This window comes from Heloderma suspectum, chromosome 3 (genome assembly GCF_057233095.1).
Source record: "Heloderma suspectum isolate Gila_16-S chromosome 3, 16-S_ref, whole genome shotgun sequence".
Taxonomy (NCBI): Eukaryota; Metazoa; Chordata; class Lepidosauria; order Squamata; family Helodermatidae; genus Heloderma; species Heloderma suspectum.
The window spans coordinates 47,023,494-47,039,527 of record NC_139460.1 but is presented as its reverse complement, the minus strand read 5'-3'; the positions used below and the strand labels follow the sequence as shown (position 1 = coordinate 47,039,527).

Here is a 16,034-nt window from a genome sequence, read left to right as displayed (position 1 = left end):
AAAATTATCCCAGAAATTACACACACGCACACACAGAAGGGAAGATCTAATCTTATTTCCAAATTAATATAAGATGAACTTGGGAGAGATCTGCACTTTCTAGTTTTGGACTCCCTTGGTCAGTCTGTCATACTGGAATGCCTCTGTGCTCACTGCACATTCTTAAAATTAATCTAACTGTACTATAACAGCTACAATATCTCCTTAAATATTCTCAGTATTCCAGTTAATGTTACCTTTCTTCTTCGGATTCCGAAAGGGTTAAAAGCAGTTCCTAACACTTCTCTTCTGTGCTGCTGTAAAGAAAAGAAATATGCGTGTTCAGGGATCTTCTCAATTAATGTATTTCGTTTTCATAACATTCAAAGGACTATGCACTTAGCTGTAAGTATATGCCTTATTGTATATATACATCAACATATAGCCATCTGCCTGAATATGACAAAACAAAACCCCACTCATTCACATGTAGTGTGCAGGTGATAAAGAAGGATGTAGTAACACTAGTAGCTGCCATATCAGCTATACAGCTTAGGGGGGAAAATACACATGGCACCATGTTATGAAAATGTCAGTAGACCCATACTTAAAATTACCACTTATTTTTCGGTAAGAGTAAGATTTCTTTTACTATTATGTACAAAAGTAATTGCTTGTGATAATGAACATTATACCTCTCTCTCTTAGCCTAAAGATGCATTTATGTGAAATGTTACAGGTAAATACTTCTAATAATTTAGGAGCTAAAAATTGCGTATTTTTAAAATCTAAAAAAAAAAGAAGAAAGTGTCTAATGCTTTTAGAATTCCGCTAAGTTACAAATGGCTTTGTATTAACTGGTGAAACTTCATGAACATCTCAAGTGTGAGTTAAGAAGTTATTAGACGGATCCCCCTGCCCCCTCTTTTACTAAGAATGATTATTTTAAAAGCACACATCCAAAAGCAAAAGGGTAAAATTATTTTTTAAAGTTCCTTATTTTGGAACTCACTCCCAAGAGAAAATCAGTATGATCTTAATACATATGTCTGTTGGAAATTTTAAATAAGTTTTAAGGCACTTTGCAGTCAGGAACTTAATATTGCTCAGAATTGCTCAAAGGCCAGGAACCAAAAGACCTATGTCAGCTATGGCTATGGCCTTGGGTGTGTCCAGTGGAACTTCTGACATTTTTCCTTTGAACAGCAGTACACGCCACATGAAACCCCTCAGTTTCAAAAGATGTTTGCCATGCAGCATCTAAAGCTAGTATTCTAGAAACACAAATCTAAGCTTCCACTGGACACATGGTATAATTAGGGGTTCACCCATATGATGGTCACACTAAACAACAAAAAAAGTTAACACTGCCAAACAAATCTACATAGGAACAGCTTCTATTGGAGGCCCTCTCTCAATCTGCTCCTGGCTCCACCCCCTTCCACCAGGGATCATCTCCAAATTCCTCACTGTATGTTCTCTGTAAGGAAGTGTCTCTAAATTACAAAAATTACTACACATGCAACTAGTTTCACAATTATTTGCATCTAGGCCACAGACCTCCAGTTTCCCTGAGAAACTCAGTTTAGCTACTAGCTTTACCATTACCCTGCCATACTAAACAAATCAACATGGGAACATAGGAAGCTGCCTTATACTGAGTCAGACCATTGATCCATCTAGTCCAGTATTGTTGATACCAACTGGCAGTGGCTCTCCAAGGATTCAGGCAGGATTTTTTTCAAGCCCTACCTGGAGATGCAAGGGACATACAAAGCATGTGATCTACCACTGAGCTATGGCTGCTCCCCAATCAAATTAAACCTATCCTTCAGGGGAAGTATGCCCCCATCTCAAACAGGCAAACAACTCCAGGGTCAAGGCAACTACCACCATCAACATATTCCTGTCTAAATTGAGGGTAAATACGTTCCCCTCATCATCCAGCACATAATTGTCTTCAGATGCACATTCAGGAAACCCATTTGCCATTTGTCAGGGTGGAAACTGAGCCGATAGAACCCCAGAGCAGTTCTGATTCTGAGGAGGATCAGCAATCCGTGGCAGAGGAGCCAGCTCATCCCTCACAGGCACAGCAGCTGGCAGAGATTCGTCCTGCCGGCATTCCTGAGATAGATAGCGATCCTGGCAGTGAGAAAGTGCGGGAACGGAGCCTGCTAGACACTCAACGTAGACGCAGGGAGTGACGAGCAATGGAGGGCGCGGAAAGGAGGCGTAGCGCGCAAGCAATGGCCGCCTCCCGTGGACCCAAGAGAAAGAGGCAGGATCTCTCCCTAGCCCATACGTTCAGGGTCTTCAAGTGACTCTCCTTCGAACAGGGATCAACTGCCTACTCGGCGCATAGGCCACTCCGCTGTTCCTTGCTTAGTCGCTGGTGATTAGCTCTGAAAGAGTCATTAAGTTGTAAAAGGATTAAAGCCTTGAAAAGAAACCTTTTGTCTGTGTCTTGTGTTGGCTATTGGAGTCTACTGAAAGAGGCCGCCAGGGCGCTCCTGACACAGATATTAAACAGCTCAGGAGACAAGAATGAGTCCTGTGCACATCCAGTGGAGAGGAGCAGAATGAAGTCTCCCAAAACAAACCACCCCCTAGCATCTACCCATGAGACAGGGGCAGAACCACCACAACAGTGGCACTCAACCCTTACTCACACAGGCACAGAAGGATACCATGCTTGATGGTATCAAAACCATTTAGAGATTAAAACAAGATTGGCAAGGTCACACTTCCCCTGTTGTCCAAGGTAGTTTCAGTTACAAACACAGGCTGGAAACTATTAGACCTTTTAACTCTAAAAGGTAGTGGGGACTACCTTTTAGTGGGGGTAGTAGTGGGGACTAGGGAGAGAGCCTTTTCTGTGGTGGTCCCCACTCTGTGGAACTCCCTCCTTAGGGAACTCTGCCATGCCCCCTCTTTAATGAGCTTCCGCCGTGCATTAAAAACGTAGTTGTTCAGGCAGGCATTTGGGGTGGGTTAGGGTATTTTAGAAAATGTTTTTATTGTAGAATTTTATTGTTTTAAACTGCTTTATTATATGCTGTACATCGCCCAGAGTGGCTGGGTGACCAGCCAGATGGGTGATTAATAAATTTAATAAATAAAAAATAAAAAATCACAAGTATATAAATATACACAATTATTATGTTCAATCAACTGTTAACTGCCAGAAAATGACAAAGAAGTGTACATATAAGGTAAGTTTGCATTCACATTAAATACTTGAACGTTTCAATGTCACAAATTCTGAGACGGCTGGTCCAATCTAAACAAAGTGCATCACCGTGTACATACTGATACACATCACCATTTTAGCTTACTGAAAACAAAAAACAGATCTTAATGAAAGTATGCAAGACGAAAGCGCACATGGGAAAAAATTAAACAGCAAGGAAGACTGTTAATATAAACAAGTTACATAATGGTACAGCTTACATATGCATCTGTCACGTGTCACAATAAATATAACCACAGGGAGCCAAAGAGCTATTTTACACTCACTCAAAGGCTTGCACTGGCCCACCAAATTTTGTTCACATTTGTCTTTGAGCAACTGACACCCCCCCCCCCCGTGTCATTTCACAAACTATTCCTGAAACTCCCTCAATTTCAAACACATTTTTCCATGGAGCATCGGAAGTTACCGTCTGGGCAAAAAGAAAATGAAGGCTGCCACCCAATGCACATTTACTTGTGCATTAAGTCTCAGTGGGACTGCCAGATAAATAGCGTCGGATCGTACAGCATTGTCCACTTCGGTACACAGAATTAGCTGCACAGTTCTTTTGATTCTGGCCATTTCCCATCAATTATTAATGTGCTATAGCTGCAATCCAAAAAGAAACTTTAGGCTCATCCAGTCTTATTATGCTTTTCTTCTTCTGCAAATACTTAACACAGTCTATTGCCATATTTATTAGTTTTAAAATGCACAGCACAGATGGCTATGTGTCCTACCTTACAGAGGACAGTTCTCTATTCGGAGGTGTCCTCTATTCGATGGGCTATCCAGTTCAAGTCTGGTTTAAAGAACCATAAGAAAGGAGCAGGAGTCTTGAAGTTGCCTATCAACCAATAGCACCTGGACAGCAGACTAAGCAGGCACACAGGTCACTTGGTCACAGTCTTCCCCACAATGGTGAGAGGTAGTGTATTTCTATTTAAATTATAGTAATTTGCATCTATACATATATATCAGTACATGTACATTTTATGCAAACAGCTGCCCTTTTTTGTCCTCCTTTTTGGTGATGTGTAAGTACCCAATTTACACACACCCTGTTTTATTCCATAGTCAAGGGGATGATCTATTAGAACTTGGAACAGGGTTCTCCCACCAGATGTAAGGAAGCAGGGTGCTTATATTTTGAGAACTACTCTTTAAGATATGCAGGTCCCAAAATTAGCTGCCCCCAGTTTCAAAGCTAATGTATGTGAAATGTTTATTTTTTTTATTATTTTTTATTTATCCTTGTTTTATTATGTTTCTAGCTCTCCTGAGGGCTTTATGAAGCCATGTTTGGCAGGATATAAAATATTTCTAAAATTAATAAAAAGCATTTTTCCATGTGGTATCGAGGGCTACAATGCAAGAAACTTAAATCCCAAATCTTGCATTTCTTGAACACAAATTGAACAAATGGGGAAATGGAACAGTTTTTACTTTGAACACATGCACACTCACATACACACAAAACTAGTCTGCATTTCCTTTCTTAATTTAGATTTTTTCCCTTTTATTATTGCCCAAAATAAAGTTGAGTGGCATAATTAAATGGTAAGTACTTCTGACCTTTACTTTCAGTACTGATAAGAAGTTTTTTTTTAACATACTGAATTCTGACCGAGAGAGATGGAGATAAGCTTAACCTTTCACTTCAAGTACAGCTGTGTTATTTAAATTTGCCCTAGATATAAGTGAGATGTCACTGTGGTTGTACAGAGGTCATTACACTTTCTCTTTTCCCTCTTTGCCACCCCCAAGCTTTATTAGACTGCGCTAAGCAGAGCACAAGATATCCTACACATTGAAACTACTGGAATAACCATAGGAATGTAACAAGAGCCCTAGCTGATCAGACCAAGGCCTAGCTAGTCCAGCATTCTGTTCCCACAGCAGCCAACCAGATGACTGTGGGAAGCACATAAGCAGGAGATGAATGCACTAGGAGACATATACTCCTTAAACATTACCCTTGGGGTAGATCCAATAAATGGGAAAAACAGATAGCACTCCTGGCAGCTGGCCGAGTGTTGCATCATGATTAATACTGTGGGCAGTCACACTCAAGGGTTATAAGCACTTAAACATAACTAACTGGTTGAACTGTGGTTTGTGAAATTAACAATCATGAAAGTACCCTACCCAGTGTACTAGATAAGGCAGCATTGTATGCAAGTCACAAATACAAGCCTATTAAGTTTTCTTCTCAATAACTACTGCTCTTTGAACTTGAAATAAACTGATGACCAGCAATCAGCCAACAGGGATCATGCATTTTCTTTTGGTAGAGTTAGCCATAAACCGCTACAAAAATCGCCCATGAATTTCTCAAACAAATGTCAATACAAAACTAACAGTAAATAGAGTGGTCTAGGTGACACCACTTTCTACCAAGGCCACAGCAATAATATGAAACTATTTGTGAGGCATTTTATTTGTCTGCATCAAAGTGATGATATATCAAGTCAAGATGTGCTCTGGTGGATGTTGGAAATGAGGCCTTATGTCAACAAGCAACTGGACAATAGCTACAATAAGCCCTTCAAGTGTGGAGCTTGCTCCTTTTAGATAACTGAGTTTGTTCCTCCCGTATCACCTTTAAAAAATGCCTGAAAGCTTTTGTTGTTGTTCACAAGATGCTTTCAAAGATCCATCATTGGTAAACCCCCCAAATAACACTTCTCTGCCCCCTTTAATAGGCTTTTATTCTATTTTTTATGGTTTTCCAATCTCTGTACAGAAGCCAAGGACTATATGTAGAGGCATCATATAAATTTAATTACTCTTCATTGTAGTGCAGTAGCAAGACACAGCAGGAGAAACACAAGAATGGGCTGCATTTTTAGCTAGAAAGTTTCTAGAGGGGGTACAAATATGTTTTATCTGGTAAGCTGCAATTTCATATTCAGCCTGTGTCAACAGTAACTGGAAGTTATTAGGTGTTACATATCAAATTAGTTCACAGTTTATCTGTGTCTAGTTACTGGTGGGGTGCGGGGGAGTATTTACATGGCAAAAATCAAACTGGCCTGGTTGACACCTGGTATTTACAATTATAGCATAAAAACCAAGTACTAAATGGAAGATGCAGAACAGGCCACCTTTCAGCTTAGACAACCCTTTCAAAGAGAAGTGCCGAACTGCCCCTGAGGGAAGCACATACTACAACTTTTGTTACTGAAGGGGTATCACTCATCCATGCTATCAGTCCAAGATTACCTCAGCACAGCCAGAATGTTCTATTACTCTAGTAACCTCTTAAAAACTTAGTCTTGTATCTACATAGCAAAAGTGATAAGTCACACAATTCTATTGACATTAATGGTGATTTGTTATTGCTTCCAATGGGATAGTATTTCACCAATTTATTACATTATTATTCTGCCCTTCCTTCTAGTTAGGGATAATACTGAGTGTAGTGTATTTTGATTTCCTAATAGCCTCTCATCTAGATAATGGTGAGGCCTAGTCTTGTTTAGCTTCAACTATAACAGTATTTAATAAGTTCTTGTTTTGTTTTCATTGTCTTCCTACCTACAAAATCTGCAAGTACCTGACCTCTCAGTGTAAAATTTTCTTTAACATGTTCACTTTGTATTTAGTGTTAATTTTTTAACAATACATTAAACAATAACATTCATACACATAACATTTTATTTTGTGGGGCATTCTGAGTTATCATGCAATGAAGTGTATTCTTATTTCAGTAATGCTGGCGTTGTTGTTGTTGTTTTAAATAATATTTGTGCGATCAGATTCAAGGACAAAAGAGGTTTGAACTCCTCTCCATTTTAACTGAATGTGGCAGGAGAATCACCTTTCCATAAGAACATGACTGCTGAACTAGTGGGGTTCAATTCTTTATATAGCCCCTCTTCACTCTGGGTCTCTTGTCTTCCCTTCACGGAAGACGCTTCATTAACTTAAAAATCATCACACATGAACCAGAAATAAATAAAATAAAATAAACCTTCTAAAGTCTATAAAAAGTACACAGAACAACCTGCTTAATTATTAACAGGTAAACACATTGCATCCTGAATTATTTACTTAATCTTTTTCAACTACAAACCTCAGACTTTTAGAGCATGAAATACGTGCTTTCTTTAAGAATGCAAAACAATTCCTTTAGAAAAGCATTTGGGGGGGGAGTGTTTTAGTTAACCCCATGCTGCCATTGTCAAAGTTGTACTTTGATATGCATTGATGCACACTAACAAGCATTGTTCAAAATCAAAATGTTTGAAAGTGCCACTTGGTTTGTACACCAAACTTGTTTAACAATTGCATAATTCTTTCAGTACAGCCATCATTACATCCAATTTTACCTAGAAAAGCAAACTTGTCTCTTGAAGAAGAGATTTTCCTTAAGAAGCCATGCAGGAGAAATGCTAGTAAGGGAGAGAGAGAGAAAGGGTAGAAAGAAAGAGTGAGTGAGTGAGTGAGTGAGTAAGACAGAGAGAGACAGAGAGACGTTGTAGAATAAAGGCTCAAGGAAACGTGAGTTGTGGTAGGGCAATGCTGTATTAATTATTCCAGTACTTTAATTGCACAGCTGGAAAACCATGGGAGGGGCCCTCACTGAACGTGGAACATTTGTGTCCTTAAAAATAACTCAGTATGTTTTGAGCTTTTTCAGCTCTTTTCAAGGATATCCTCCTATTACATCTATTTCAAATAGAGCAGACCTTTTCATTTTTTCCCTCTTTTCTGGAGAGGTGGGGAGAAACTTGCATAAAAATCTGAAAAAGCTTGAAACATGTCAGAAAGAGTGTCTCTTACAAAGGGCAGGAACCATCTCTCTCGCTCTCCCTCATTCTACCGGACAGTAAGTTCTTAGGAAGGGCCCTTACTTTCACTAAAAAGAGCTATAATCAGAAAATACCTTTGGAAAAAACAGCTGAAAAAGCTTGAAACAAATTGGGTAATTTTAAAGAATGTGCCCTTTACTGTAACCACACCCTTTGGATTTTTTCCTTTTGCTTTTATTGTCAATCAGCACAGCTTCTCAGTTCTGAAGATGGAGAGTCAGTTCACTCGGCAAAAAAAACAGGCTAAGCTGTTTAAAAGAAAAACGTTCTCAAATGTTTGAAAATGCTGAGAAAATCCCTTTTACATTTACGCCCAAGAAAAGTGAATGGAGATGAAATCCATCCTTGCCAGTCTACCTTGGCTATGCCCTTTCTTTTCCAGCCAAGATGAGACAGAACAAGGTTGACAAGGCAAAGAGAGAAAATGAAAAACCAAGTCTGCAGTCCACAATCAGCAAAGGCCATGAAGCACATAGAAGTTACTGTACGAAAGCACAAGACAAGTGATAGGAAGTGCTCACATTAAGGGGGCTGGACTAGGTGTGCTTGCTGCACAGGTTGTGTGTGAGCAGAGAGCGGTGAGAGGAAATGAGCCTTGGTCTACATAGGCAGCAGAACAAAGTGACAGAATCCTGGTGTGGTAGAATGGATTGTACCACTGAAGACTGCAGGGGGATGATCACTTTTAAAATGCTCCCCCATGTAAAATATATACACACACACCTCCATGCAAGTAGAAAACTAGCACATCAGGGAGAGGTCTGGGTTAGAGCCTTCCCCAATTTTCTAGTTTTCTACTTGCATCAAGTTTTGTCCTTTTAATATGGGAGAGCATTCATAAATGTGATCCCCCACCTGTAGTCATACGGTACAGTCCATTCTACTACCTCTGGATTCTATTGCTTCATTCTGCTGCATGACATGACCAGGCCTGAGTGTGTATTGAACAAGGAGATAGGTGAAACATTGGCCCACAAATCCTCAAAAATCAAACTCTATATATGAAAGCAATTTCTAGTAGATGTTTAACCAATTAAGTTACATAATAGTTCTTACAGGAGATCATCCCGACACTTTATTCATATACTAGCCTACTCTGTGGCAGTGGCATTGGAGTTTTGGTTGTTGATGTTGTTTTTAATTAAAGATATTGCTAGTACACTGTCCAGTTCAGGAGATGGCCAAAGAGAATGCATTCAGCAGAGTACCTGGGGCTCCCTGACACATTCAAGAGCTTTTCACTGAGCTGAAGTTTTCAGAGAGCTGAAGTTGATGCCAGACTCCAATGGAGCTCAGCAAGAACCAACCATGTTTTATTACTCCAGCAAAACAATGGCTAATTTTGCCTAGTCTTTGTGGACGGATAGACTACAGGACCTTGCTGTTCAGAACACATTTAGACAGTGATCCACAAATGTACTGGCCAGTTCACCAACAGCAACTATACCTTTTAAAGTGGTGAGTGATGCAGGTGTCTGTTCACCATGTGTGAGGCTTGTAATTTGATTGTAACAGAGTTATTAGACACACAAGACAGAATCCCCACCAGCCTGGGGAACATGGCATTGATATTTATCCCACTTAGTTAGAATGTGGTTGTTCCTGAATAAATATTTGTTGATTTGAGGTTTAGCCCCATATAAGATTGCCACACATTCAGTGGAGGCCAGTGAAGCAGTTCACTGGGAAAAACTGCCAGCCACCGCTGCACGATAATAGATGATGGAGGGCCATCCAACCATCATCCTCCTTTCTGCATGGGAAGACAGTGGTGGAGGCAGGGGGTACCAAAACCAGCACAGTGCAAACACATGGTTACTGACAGTCTGATTACCTGTTGATGTCAGCAAGCTATGCCCACCAGTTTGTTCATCCAGTCAGCAAATGTGTACTTCTATGATGCTGGCTTCAGTACACTATTCCACCACCTCTTGGCATGGATAGGTAACAACAGGATGGCTGCAGCTCCCAGCAGTTTCACCAAGCACACTGTCTCAGCAGCAGCTTCTGCATGCATTTCTAAATGAATGGTTCTGAATGCAGCAGTTACATCTGCAGCTCTGGGAAGGACTCAGAAATAAATCACTAGGATATTGTGGCGTATTCAAAGGCTATATTACACTACTGTCACACTGGCATGGAGTATCTTGCTTCCCCCTCCCTCAAAATCTCTTTAGGAGTACTTTACACTGCATTTCATTCCGGCTTGCGTAATGTGTATTGCACAAATATATTCAGCATAATGCTTGCCTGGGTTGGTCATTCACTTGATTCTAAAGTCCAATAGCCCAAGGAATTTAGCCACGACAGCACAAACAGAAACTTTCATTGGGAAAGCTGAAGACTGACCCTAACCCTGCTAACTGGGGCAGAAATATCCTCTCTCCACCTATTTTAAAAACTTCTCAGGTCCATTTCACACATTACCCAGCAGCAAACCTGAGTTTGCCCCAGAGGATATACTCAACAGGGAGTTGAAAATAATTACATCTCCCTGGCATATGCACCTATCTGCTATTACATGCACCTAAGACATCTTAAAGGGTTTAATATTCTAGACATAGTGACACATGCCTTAGTCACACCTTGCTTGAACTACAGACATGTGCTTGATGTGGGGGTCCCTTTGAAGAGTTTGGAAATTTTGGCAGGTTCAGAATGCTGCAGCCAGGATATAGCCTAGAGCCAGTTAGTTATAAGGAGCTTGCGACTCCCAGTTTCACTGACAACCAGTTGCTTTCCAGGTACAATTCAAAGTTCTGGTTATGACCTACAAAGCTCTAACCACTTGTGACCAGATTATCTTTATGCTTATTTTAAAAACCATATTCTCCCATATGAGCCTGGCAGGGCTTTAATAGCTTTAGGAGAGGCCCTTCTTCTGAACCACAAACATCTGAAGCACATTTAGTGGGAACTTGAGAGTAGGAATGTCAGAGAATTCCACACAAATTTTAAATGGGATCAAATACTGACAAATCCAGTCCGTGGAATCCTCCTCAGAATAGGGTGGCCCGGTCAACCTGGACCAGAGCTCACGTGGACCCTTTTTTTTTTTTTTGTCCACCAAACGGCGGATTTTACGAAAATAATCACAAAAAGAAATCCATAAATCAGAAATGGAAGAAGAACGCGAAAGGCTTTACCCTTTTTACGATATAGGCATTTTCCCTGTGACCCGAGGCTTTCTTTTGCTGGGGCTGTCACGAAGTCCACGGAAATCCTCCATCTTTTCTGTTTATTTCTGTGGAGGTGAGGTGAGGTGAGGTGAGGTGAGGTCAAGTACGGTGAGGTGAGGTCAAGTCTGGTGAGGTGAGGTCAGGTGACCGGAAGTTACGTAGGGAATCCCCGTGAAGAGCTTTACCCTTTTTACGAAAATAAATAGGCAATTTCCCTATGACCCGAGGCTTACAGAGACCGACGGCAGGTGTGCAAAAAGGATTTTTCGGCAGTACTTACGGAATTATTTACATAAGTTCAGGGAGCCAAAAAACCCCGGGGGAATCCGGGGCATGCAGATGGCAGAACATGGTGGCCCTTGACTCTGCAGTATCCTCGTGGAGCAGAGCCGCTCTGCGGGGATTCCAGGGGGGAGGAACAGATCGCCTCCCCCCCCACGGATTCCCCACCGGAACAGACAGTGGTGAATCCGTACATCCCTACTTGAGAGTGGGCCTTTTCAGTGGCTGCTCTCAGGTTCAGAAACTACTTGGCAAGGGAAGTTCATCTAGCCCCATCTCTGATTACCTTCCATCAGCAGGCAAACATATTTTATTTAGATTTTTATTTATTTTATTTCAGTCATAAACTGACTGGTTGCAGCCATTGTAAGTGTACCAAGATTGTTTTAAATTACTGTTTGTTTTTATTGTTTTTATTTATACATTTTATCTGACTTGGATTTTTGACTGTTATTTTGTATTTTAATTTGTATTGTTAGCTGCCTTGAGCACCATTTGGTGGAAAGGTGGGATACAAATTTAACAAATAAATGAACAATACAACCTACAATATAATGTCTGAAGAAGGCCTTAACACAAGGAATGACCTGCACAGTGTTCTGCATAGTTCCAAGAAGAGGGATGATAATTTGCATACAGAAGGCAGTTCAGGGAACTAGCATCTTCCCTTCACCTGTACCTTTGTTCTTCTGCCTAATGAAAGCCCTTTGGGTAGCACAAGTATGCCATGCGGTGGGTACAGTGCCAATGGCCACTGCTACACCGATGTCCAGAGTAGGCTCTCTTCTCAGCACGAGTTAACCTGTTTAACCCAAATCCTAGCTGCTGCTTTCATAAATGAGTTGCAACGAACAATATGCTCCCCATGTCTCTATTTACCAAGGACAGCCCCTATGTTTAGGCAGTGCTGGCCCCACCATGCAACAGGGTGAAAGGACCTACATTTGAGCTCAGCTTCAGGGAGAATAATGGATTGGGTTGGAGCTGCTTTCTGCTACCTGCCCCTGCTAATTCTTGCCTGCACTTTGCCTTTAGTGGAGATTTTGGGAGATTTTTCTATGGGAATTTTTTTTTTTTAAGCATTTGTGTGAGTTGTGATTCTTCCCTAGGACTCTAGAAATTACATTCCAGAGTACAAGGAAGATACATCTTAGCACGTACATGGACACTATTTTACTTCCAACCCTTATTCAGTAAACATTTCTGAATGTATTTGCATTTCAGTTATGCTATAATTGTAACTATAGCCAGATGATTCTGAGATTAAATGTTCTTAAATGTAAGAGATGGTAACAGTTATGGTCAGTTTACAAACATAATCTGCATCAGAAGGCTGTGTAGGAAAGGCTACCACAGTTTAAATGAACGCAATGTACAGAAGACAGAACAGAAAAGAAACGTTTACAAACGGGGGTGGGAGGTGGAGGTGGGGAGGAGTCAAGAATTTGAAACAGTGGTGCTCAATCATCAAGCACCCCTGCTTGAATTCTTGAGAGCAGAATCAAGACAAGTACAGCCTGCTACAAGCAAGATTCTGCCTCAATTCTGTTCACAACCCACTTCCCTAGAACGCCTGCTACCCACTGCTCTCTCCAAATGAAAAAAAATAATAATAATCTTGGTGTCAATCAGTGTTCCAGCCAGTAAGGGAGCTCTGCTGCTTCTTGGCCAGCATCTCTCACTGGATGTAAAGGATATAGCCAGTGTCACTGCATGGTGGGGGGAGGGCGAATCATGAGGGTTGAAGATTCATCCATATGATCTCTGGTGTGGGACAGTGTAGTGGCTGCGGAGCTTGAGGGCGAGTGTGATTTCAAGCACAGAACAGGAAAGAAAGGGATAAGCAGCCCCCCTACCTCCCCTATCCCCGCTAAACCTGAGAGTAGTGATGTCAGAGAATTCCTCCACGGATCTCGGTGAGGCCGAATGCCAGTGCATTCGGCCCCCCGAAATCCGTGGTGGAATGAAGCCACGCTACCCCACCCCACGAAAGGCGCGCGAAACAGAGCACTTACCTGCTGCTGTCTGCGCTGACTTGCGAATGGCGGCCGTGCTGCGGCCGCCATTCGCTTCCTCATCATAGCTGTGATAGGCTACGTAAATAATTACGTAGCCTATCACGGCTAACGCAGGGACGCCATTTGCATCCCTGCAGAGGCCGTGATAGGCTACGTAAGTATTTATGTACATAAGCCTATCACGGCAAACTAAAAAGAAAAAAAAACAGCGTATGCAAATGGCAGCGGCTACAGCGGCCGCCATTTGCATTCCCTTTTTTTTGCTGCTTTAGCCTATGTAAATATTTATGTAGGCTAAAACGGCGGGGGAAAAAGCAACACAAATGGTGCCCACTACACTATTTGCGTTCCCCTTTTTTTCGCCGTAATAGCTTACGTAAATATTTACGTAGGTTAAAACAGCGGAAAAAAGGGAACACAAATGGCGGCCGCTGTAGCCACCGCCATTTGCGTACGCTGTTGTTGTTGTTTTTGCCTGCAGGCTGCCCAGCAGCTGGATGTCTGGCTGCAGGTGGCCCCGGTCGGGTTAGGATTTCGGGGGGAGGTGCTCCCAACGCGAATCACCCCGTCGAAAAGGTAAGTGACTTTCGTACACCCCTACCTGAGAGTCACCCACAGCAGCTTTCCATTTTTATTTTTTTTTAAACTGCCCATTAGGATCACAGAACTATATATTACATGTAGGGATTCACAGAAATAAACACAGTGATTCTAACCTGGGTTTTCACTGCTTTCAGTAAGGGGGATCAAGGTGATGATGGGGAGCGAACCATGCTGCTGGCCCGCTTATGGCACTGGGCACACTACTGGCCCTGCCCCCTAGACATCCACATGTTGGCATGGACATCTCAGGGGGGAAACATATATGCATGTAGACTTCCTCCCTGAGGTCCAGGCAGCACTGCCAGTAGCATTCTTGATGCTAAGGTAGGCCCAGTGGCACAGCCACACTCAGCATCCACTCCACATTACCAATAGCTGAAAGGGGCTCATGTCTAAGCCCAATTCAGACCACTGCAGCACATGAGACACACATGACAAGGGTTTTTTTCCCCCATTACTTTTCTAGACACTGGGGTTGCATCCAACATAGCCTCTCCATTCATAAATGGAGCTTCCATTTATGGAACGACATGCTTCCCTGAGTGCAATTCTTTTTTCTATGAATGGAATGGAGAAATTTAAACTGGGAGAAGAGAAACAGAGAATTTTTTCATCTCTTATCCTCACACTATCATATGCATATTGTACACACATTAAGACATTTTCTTTCTTCTCTTCCAGCTAAGTAACTTAAAAAAGTGAAGAGTAGTATTGTAAATATAACATATTATTTTCTCACAACTGAGGTAATTTACCCAGAAATATTTTCTGTAATATGACAACTGTATATGATTACTTATGTGTCAGTGTGATAACTGAAAGAGCCAATCTGGGGTGAAAATATTCACCAAGGTGATTTCCCCCTCTTTTCCTGTACATGGTTCCTGTGAAAGTACCCCCTATAGCAGGATTACTGTTTTTTCAAAATATTTGTTTCCCACCTCTCCCTGTAAAGTGGCTTACAATAATTGAAATAAGACAAACCAATAAGACAATTCCACAGTGAAAAAAAATGCAGCACAAATTTTTTTAAATGTTACCATTCCTTTAAAAGTCAGGCATAAAAATAATAACCGGTGCCTCCTGCTCAAATGCAGATGAACGTATGACTAATTCAGCACTCTGCTAAAAATTCACATTTCCACTTCAAAAATGTTTGTGTGAAGTTACTGTATTGTTGTTTTTAAATAAAGTTTTGTATGATCTTTTGGGAGGGCTTGCACTAAAGGACATCTTATAAATCATGCGAGTAAGAAATAAATTTTAAAGACCTTGTAAATTGAGTGAAAAGCTGACCAACGTATCACTAATCTAGGTATGCACCCATCAGTAACTGTCAATGAAGAAAAAACAAGAGTCACAAATTACAACAGGGCATCTTATGACAACTTAAAAGACCTAGGCAAGGATCCAGGGGTGAACTGCACAAGTGGTAAAACACTCTTCCCCACAGATTTCCTCTCCCACTGCTGCCATGTGCACCATATCTAATGCCATTCAAAAGTCCCCCAATGTTATTCCAGTGGGTTCCCTAACCAGAAAAGAAGCAGCTTTTGGATCGGGGGTGGGGGTGCAGTGTGTTCAAGTGGAATTCCACTTGCACCTCTTTGGCTCCACTCTAATCAGATTTATTGTGGAATAAACTTTACTGTTAAGATGCCACAAGATTCTTCAGTTTTAGATGCAACAAACACGGTATCCTCTGAAAGTTGTCATCACTTGAATAATGACTGAATAATATTTATGAGATGGGGGAGTCATATGGGTACTAAGCCCGCAGTCCTACACACGCTTACTTGGGACTAAGCCCAATTGATATCAGTGGAAGTTATTTGAAATGCATTGGGCTGTCAGTTTAATTAACTCACTTCTATGTCAGTTAAGATTTGAAAGAATTTGTTGCATGTGAGCCAGTATAACT

General features: G+C 41.3%; 1 protein-coding gene across 50 annotated transcripts in view; it reads right to left on the bottom strand.

Moving 5' to 3' along the window:
• Positions 1-16,034, bottom strand: part of ZBTB20 (zinc finger and BTB domain containing 20) — an 809,278-nt gene that overhangs the window by 694,453 nt on the left and 98,791 nt on the right. For 45 of the 50 annotated variants that reach the window (XR_014789034.1, XR_014789033.1, XM_084843086.1 and 42 more), the window contains one exon: positions 237-296. The gene's annotated coding sequence lies outside the window, so the exon portion shown is untranslated. Of the gene's footprint in view, positions 1-236; positions 297-11,177; positions 11,276-16,034 lie in introns of all 50 variants that reach the window. The other 5 variants (XM_084843080.1, XM_084843079.1, XM_084843076.1 and 2 more) reach the window with 1 other exon arrangement.